Here is a 6,468-nt window from a genome sequence, read left to right as displayed (position 1 = left end):
CTGAGTCTAATGAATATTTGTTCTCAGTAGATCTACAAACATTTCCGTGTCAAATCCAAAGTTCGTCGGGTTTCTATATCGAAAAAATGAAATACGCACATTTTTACTAGTTACTTTGATATCATTTCGCTCTTGAATCGGCTTTATTTAACAGGAATTCTAAAGTTCTTCACTGCAATAAATATAATGAAGATCTTTCGGCCCAAAAGGCACAACGAGAGCTTCTTGACATGATGACGACTGGAAAATATCAAATCAACAAGTTTAACTTGTGACAGCGCAAATAATTTTTTTAAGTAACTGAATTTATATTTTTTATATTTTTAAATTATTTATTTAGTCGCTCCTACCTACAAAGATAAAAATTCACGTTTGGAAATTTAGTAACTAAAATTTATTCGCCATTTTTACAACCCAAAGATGTAATAAAAAAAATTACTATAATTTTGCGGAACAAACCACTTATTACGGAATACAAAGTATTTTTAAATAATTTATTTAGTCGCTCCTACGTTTACAAATAAAAAAAAATGTTCAGACTTCAGACGCATTAACAAGTTATGATTTCCAAATTTAAACCGTTAAAACAAGTTGTTATTCCGTAACTAAATTGAAGTATCTTCCTAATATCCAAGTTTAGGAAAATTTAAATGTGTAATTATAACAGATGTGATTCATTCTTTTTGTCAATGCGATTGAAGCCATTCACTGAAAGATCAGAGAGAAGAAAGATGTTAAGCACAAAAATTGGAACAAAACACTAAATCCCGTTCAAGCCATAAACTGTAATAAATTCCTACCTAATAAATATTCATACATTTTTGTATAAATGTAGAAAAAATTGCAATGGGAAAAACCTGAAAATCGTAAAAAAATATCTTAATAGTTTTGCAACCATAAAATTTAGAACAAATATTGTACATCGCTAGAAAAGAAATAGCAAATAAATTATGGGGTACAAGAATGCTTTGTGAAATACAAAATAAAAAGGTTATTAATGGATTTATAGAGTATCGATTTTTTTAACGTATCAACTGAATATGGATGTCAACGTTTGTTTTTTGTCAATTGTTCTTTAATCTCGCCCACACGATCGTGCTCAATGCGCTCCTTGGAAGACCAGTGCAACTCTCCGTTTCCCCTTGCTATGCCAAATCAAACCCCTGCTTTAAGTGGAACTGCATTTAGTATATCTCCAACTGCGTTATTGAGTAGTGAATTAGTATCGGTTGTTTGTCGGTATCAATTTTTTTTACGTGTTTCTAGTTCACCGCGCGGCCAATTCAATTAAAAAATAATAATTAGTGATGAGCAAAGCAAGGCCAAGACCAAGACTTGCATGATCTTGGTCTTGGTCTTGTTCTTGCAAATCAACTGCAGTCTTGGTCTTGCATTTTTTGCATGTCATGTAAAATGTGATGCAGAAACACTAAGTAAAACAGCTCCAACCGTTATAAATAATTTAATTATACATTTTTTTTGTAAAACTGAAGTTATGATGGTGCAGTGGTGATGAGCGGTACAGTTTGAGCGACAGACATGCAGTCATTTAAGCATTAATTCGGTCTAAAGTTGTGGGCCGCGAATAAACACTTTTTCTAAATAATTCCCATTGCTATTAAGAACAAAAATATTTCCCTCTGCTTCTTGGGAAGTGTGATGTTATTTTAAACTGTTTAAAATATCAATTTCATTTTAAAGATCATCTAGTGGTTGCACCACTTTCCAATTCATATTTCACAGACTCTGTTCGATGCAAAATCGTACTCAATTGAAATATTTTGCGAAAATGCAGATGGCAGAGTTACTAATGTCCAAAACTTGCATCCACAACTCGAAAGTAAATTAAGAAACAGGCCATTGGCAGATCATTGTTTCTGACGATAAGAGGTAGCATTTTTAGCAAGAAATATTAATTACGTATTTGTTTTATATTAAATATGTGTGCTTTAGTAAGGTGTTATCTTCATCATCATTTGCAGTTTGGGTTAAGAATTACAAAGCAAAATTTAAACTACAAGGTTTCAATTTTTCTCTCAATAATTCTGTCATTTATAGGGAAATGCTGGAAACGGTAAATTCAGCTGCTTTAGTTATTTACAAGAAAAATTTCACAGTAAGAAATGGGTATTGATGAAAACTTTTACTTTTTATTTTAAGTCACTGACATCTATTAAATGAGCAAAATATTTAAAACATAATAAAATATAAAAAACTGTAAACGTTTACGTGTGATGTTAAAAGCGGAGAAAGTTTGAGTTTATCTTTAACGTGAATGCACCAAATTGAGACTATTGTTTATAATAGCAGATCTCTTATATCGTTATTGACCAGCTTCTCAAAAGTAAATTAATAAAACTTCCGTGTATTCGTTCCAGGCTTTATTGTACTGTCTGAATGAACAATTGATACATTGAAAAGTAATTAGACACACAGTCAGCTAACGGTTCATTAACGAGCTTTTCTAGCTTTGGGAGCATATAATATAACAACAGCTTTCTCTGGCTGTATAGAAGAGGAATTGGTGGATTCTTTAACTGGTCCAAGAGTGATAAATGAACCAGCTAATTTGTCGCTATGAGCTATTTGTGACAGTTTGCTTTGCCACTGTGACCTACATTCACGCATCAAAAGCGAAGCCGCCAAAGACACCATAAATTTTCGACGAGTCCCATAGACAAAACCACAATGATGCTACCGGCGTTCTCTTGTTATCCATGATAGATAGCTATTCAGATTTCTAAACATTGGCTGTTGCAGTATGACGTGTCCTAATGGTTACTGGGCATAATGCTTTTGTCGTTTCAAAAATGCCATGCAATGAGGTAGTTGGACTTTAGGGATTTGCGAGGTGTTGATCGAAATTCTCCTCCATATAATTTGCTCGCAATTGCTATTAAGGCGTTGTAAGGCTCTGTGAGGGCTGGCATAAGTCCATTCTGTACCGAACAAGTAAAGCAATGAAAATCCAGAAAAAATCGAATCCTTCCATCTTATGTATATGGCCATTACAAGCCTGTAATGTTTTGTGATAAATTATATAAAATCTTGATAGTGCAATGGATAGAGTTTCGCTTTCGTATTGTTCTAACTGTGTTAACTATCCTCAATGGTTGGCTATAAAATTGATCAAAAAAATTAGATGCGTAAGTAAGATACATAATCGTCTGAAATATGGTTGAACTTCGCTACATGAAATGAATGGATATTGTGTATTCAAACAGCAACAATGAACAACTGTACAAAAGGTTTTGGGAACACATTTAGGAACCCGGAGAAAGTTGCCTATGTAATTGTAGTCTGCAGGTGAAAAGCTTCGAAACATAGTCTCAATAATATCCAGGATATTTTCTTTAAATTGCTGCTTTATAACTGATAGAATGATCGACACAAAAGCAAATCATTATAAGCTCTACAAATCCTGAAATAGATAGATCATTATATCTAAACAAAATTCAAAAGTGAAAATCTTCATACAGACTCTTCTGGATTTAACAAACTGAACATGTCAGTGCTCCTTGTTGTCTTACTTTATCTTTTCCTGTAAATCATCGCTCATTTGATACTTTATTTAGCCGCCAAAAAGAGCTTTTCCGAACTTTTGGGCCAACTTTTTCATCGCACTGTCACATAAAATGGTAACTTTTCATACTCAGGTCAGTTGGAACTGGCAGTTGCCAATCGGGTGACTAGCCTGGAATTCCTGTTGTCTATTTAACTTTTTTTCACAGCCATTTTCAACCAGATTTGTGAACTGTATTTTTATGTTGTATTTTGCTTCACCTGCTGTTAATACTAATTTCTAGAAAAAGAATGACAAAGTTACTAGATATCTACTTACAATTTCAATCAAATACGAACAAACAATAGCAAAATAGACAAAAAGTTGCAAAAAAAACTTGGGAAGCCTTCTTCTTCCAGGTTTTCATCACTTTTCTTTTGCAGTAGGTAGTTGGAATCTGCTTTGATTCCCCATTATGTGGCCGGAATAAACCGGGTGTTAAGAACTTGCGATTCTTTTCATATTTTACAAAAGACTTCTGTGTTAATTATGCTCCTTTTATGCTACTCACCCCGTTCTTCATTTGAAAGGGATCAAAGAGAACTAACAACTGGTAGTTTTAACCGACGATTTTTTCCTTATTATGGACCCAAATACTTTATAAATGCATATTTCTGACCTTCTCACGTCGAAAGGAGTCGATTGAGCACAAAAAACACTCATGTGAAATTTAGATTTTTGGCGGAAATTTGTCCAAGGGTGGGGGTTGATTTTTTTTAATTAAAATTTTCTCAAAATGCCTTTAATTTTGCATCATTTTCAGCGCACGGACACGGGGAATGCATCGAAATAATTGAAAAACATGCTAGAAGTTTTAAATCCGAAATAATAGACATTTTCCGCACATTTTAAGCGTTTTTTGAGAGTTCGCGATTTTAAGTCGACAATTTTTTCTTTATTATTGACCCGAACACTTTATAAATGCATATTTCTGACTTTCTGCCGTCGAAAGGAGTCGATTGAGTACAAAAAAACACGCATGTAAAATTTTGATTTTTGGCGGAAATTTTTCAAAGGGTGGTCGATTTGAAAAAAAAATGAAAATTTTCTCAAAATGCCTTTAATTTTGCATCATTTTCAGCGCACGGTCACGGGGAATGCATCGAACTAATTGAAAAACATGCCAGAAGTTTCAAATCCGAAGTAACCGTTTAGTTAATTTATAGATTGTGGTCTTAGATTATGGAATAAATTTTAGCAAATACGGAATACGGCTTGAACGTTTTCGTAATTGAAGTTTGGTCGAGACCGAGTTTAAAGTGGTCAACCCATGAAATTTTTAAAATGCTTCTGTAACTAAAATAATCACATTTCAAATGGTTCCAGTCTTTTCATAGATGCCTCTGTCCTTGTTCAAGATTCCACCCCATACAAACGGATTGGAAAAACATAGCATCTAAGTAATCTTTATTAAAAAGATAGACTTTCGAGGCCATTCCTTCAAACTAGTGGGTTTTTCGGGCTTTTAGGACGTCGTAAAATCGAATCTCTTCCTGACGTGTCGCAAGCCCGAGTGGCTTGCATCTTCAGAGGTGGTTTGCCTGAGAGCTTACACTGTTCTGATCTATCAGAAAATAGAAAAGTTTGCGATACGTAATCAAGAATTTATATTAATCCACTAAACATTTTTAAAGTATAACTTTTCATTATAAACCAGATATTTTCCATTACGCTTTCACCATTAAACAATTACAAATTTTAATTTAGAAATTTGTCTAAAGATGTTATTTATCGATTAGTCGTCAAGCATTAATAAAGTGTCAAGTGTGAAGCCCTCACAAAACAAACGGCCTATCATAAATGAAATAAATAACTTATAACAGGCGATGTTTACAGCGTCTTCATAAATATTTAAATAAGATTCAACCGTGCTACATGATTAGTCAAACTGACAACGCTTCCGTTTTCAAGATTTTTTAAATCAGTTTATGCATGTCGACAATTAAAGTTATTTATTAGGACCTTTTTTTCCTGACTTATTAACTAATTTCCTTAAGCTAGGAATGTTATAGACGAAAAGATGATCCTTCGGGAAAGTAATAAAGATAAATACATTTATATAAACTGACCACTGTTTGGCTGTGAAACATATTTTTGTTTCAATAGTTCGTTATTTACGCCATAATCATTTTACAGTTTGAATGATTGTACACGGACTTTCACTGTTTTACGTATGCCAAATAAACTACATGTTTGTATCACCACGTTTATCTAATGGAAATTCTGTTCATAATTAAACTTTTTTAGTCGCCATGTTTTTATCCAGATATAATAACAGATATACAGTGATTTTTTCTATTACATTATGACTATTTCGGAATGATGTTTAATTTAACGTTTTTAAAAAAACCCGAAAACTAATTTTCAGAAGTTACTAGTATGCTAGTTTACCCGTACCATCTTTTTGCTGATTACAGTTAGAATCCCCGATTGATTAACTATTATTTAGGAAGCTTTATATACTTCCGATCTTTATATTAAATTATAAATATGGAAACTAATAAGCCGTAAAAGGGGTAAGGAAGCCATCGGTAACTTGTCTCAGATTGACCGAAAGTCATCAAGAGTTAATTTCAGGGACAAAACATACCTTTTTCGAAATTAGAGTGCCAGTTCATTCGCTGCTACTTCAGGCCCGGCAATTTGGGGGCATAACATTTTTGGAAAATTATACGTTTTTAAAAGAAATCATTTCAGCGTCAGTTCGTTTGTACCGGTCGATTAGTAATATGAGACTTGTGAATCAGAATTAATGAATTAACCGGCGCCTGGGGTGGAGATTCTATGTGAATTAGTCAATAGACCTTAGCAATGTAATTATTGAATTGAAAAGTTTCAGTCGCAAACATATTTAGTCTTAGTCATTTGATACTCACATCTTAGTCCGAATTTGAATTAAAGGGGGA

This window comes from Dendroctonus ponderosae, unplaced genomic scaffold, assembly GCF_020466585.1.
Source record: "Dendroctonus ponderosae isolate FM_Combo_2020 unplaced genomic scaffold, Dpon_F_20191213v2 Dpon_F_20191213_2, whole genome shotgun sequence".
Taxonomy (NCBI): domain Eukaryota; kingdom Metazoa; phylum Arthropoda; class Insecta; order Coleoptera; family Curculionidae; genus Dendroctonus; species Dendroctonus ponderosae.
The sequence above is the reverse complement of the archived record's forward strand: the minus strand, read 5'-3'. Positions refer to the sequence as shown.